Genomic DNA, 2,237 nt, shown 5'->3' on the forward strand with positions numbered 1-2,237 from the left:
TTTGTGCAAAGCAATCCAGACTGGCAACAGGTGACCTCAAACCCAAGCAGTCAGATCTGAGTGCTTGGTGAAAACTGCCACAGATCAACAAAAGCAGACTCTCCTAACATTTTGTTGCAAAACTTCGTATGCACACACACATCCTTATATTTTCTGTCCTCCAATTTTTTTTTTTTTTAATGTAAAAAGTCACTAAGTTTTTCAGAAGTGGAAAGCAGCTTCCTTCAAAGACCAAACCTTTGGAGTCTTTTATATTGATTTCACTGTGTGCTGGCGCAAGATTTATATAATTTAGGCAGTGCCCTGTATGCACAAAGGATTCCATCAGCTTTGAATGGAGTCCTAGATGCTGCAGCTCAAGAAAAATTCCTGTCTGTTGGTTTGGAGTGCTAAATTGCTCTGTCATAACAGTGAGATTGATTGATGGATTGATAGATTTTTGCATGTAGATTCCTCTGCTCCACCAACTGAACTAAGGCCAAATTCAGCATCCAGTGCCCTGTTTTGTTCTGCCATCCATCTGAAAAGTCAAATTTCTTATTAAGCCTGATAGAAAAAGCATTTCTCCTCTCCATGTGAATATATTCAATATTCAACTCTTCATCCTAGAACCCATTCTAAGGAATTCCTATACAGGGCGTTAACTAATCCTCTTTTTTTGCAGAATTATCTTCATCTGACAATTCAACTCAAATGGCTGCATTCTGTTATCTGCTGCCGTCTATTCTCAGGTTTCAATTTATGAGGAGAGAAAAAAAGAAAGTGTTCTTGGGACGTTTAAGGCCATTCAGCCTGAGAATGCAGCAGACAAAACATTTTACCTTAAAATAGCCCTAAGTTCCTTGTTCTCTTGTTATTGGTGTAAATGGTTCCAAGCCACTGCTACTTTTGCAATTAAAAAAAAAATACATTAGTTAATAAAACATCTACAGTCCAATCATATTAATCTGCCCAAAATTTAAATTTTACCCTTCTACTACAGAGTTCATCTCCTATTGTGCATTACTCTCAAATACATTGAGAACAATCATACCCATCCTGTCAGCAGACTCCAACCAGCATTTTTGTAGCTTTTCTGCAAGGACAAAGGTCAAGTATTCAAGAATTTCTCAGGAAAGAAACGAATGTTTTTCATGACTTAAACCTGGGTCTATTGCAGTACAAACATTATTTAGAAAATAACACATTACAAACTAATAACTGTCAGGTGTCATGGAAAAACTTACCCAAATATGAGGAAATTAGCCTGTCTCACACTTTCCAGTGCCCTCAGAGAAGAGATGCTTCAGCCTTTGGCTGCCTCTCCTCTCACAGCCCCAGCTCATGCAGCCCCTTTTGGAGAAATACTCTGTCCTTTGCTGGGAAGGGATGTATTCACTATATTTTTCTCCCAATGCCCACCCTAAAGTTACAGCATCAAGTGTTGTTAATGGTGCAGAAGAGATTTCAGATTTTTTTATCAACTCTTGCACAATTTAAACTCAGAAGCTGTCACTTCAGTGAATTTCATCCTTTTCATGCAGCTTCTCCTGTGGTAGAGCATTTCTCATACCTAGCAAGCACTTTTACTCCACTGCCCCTTCTTTATGAATATCTTGATATCAAAGTTCTCCTTTAGTTTTTTTGGGTTTGGGATATTTCCTTATCACATAAAAACCCCACTTCTCCCATCAGTATTTTTAGTTCTATGACTTTTAAATAGAAATGTTAAGGGTTAGATTAACTCTCACAATAACAAAACAGCCAATTTTGGGAGTGTTTAACTTTGTAGATCTTCAAACTGGAAAGCATTTTACTAATAATTATTTCTCCACATCTCCAGCTGCATATACTCTTTCCCAATATTCCTTTCCTGATTCCCTTCACCCCACATCAGCTGGGCTGCAATTAGTAATATCGGTGCTAATATATTCCAGTCTCCCATTCTCCTATTAGCTATTTTCTTCATATCATCCTCCAGGAATGACAAATCTCAGTGTTGCTGTCAAGTGAGACTGGATCACTGATGCCCCAGCATCAATGTTTCATGGCACACGTTATGGACTGATGGCTGATATCTGGTTTCCAGTTTTATTTTTGGTAGATTTCAAAGCAATTTGTAAATAATGTTTGTGTCCATGTCACTGACAGGAAAACTAAAGTAGCAAGAGCCGTACACAAAACTCCCATCATTGCAAACATCAACCAGCCACTAGCAGATTTCAAAATTACTTGTAAATTATACTGTCACAAAATAA

The sequence above is a fragment of the Ammospiza nelsoni genome, chromosome 5 (genome assembly GCF_027579445.1).
Source record: "Ammospiza nelsoni isolate bAmmNel1 chromosome 5, bAmmNel1.pri, whole genome shotgun sequence".
Classification (NCBI taxonomy): domain Eukaryota; kingdom Metazoa; phylum Chordata; class Aves; order Passeriformes; family Passerellidae; genus Ammospiza; species Ammospiza nelsoni.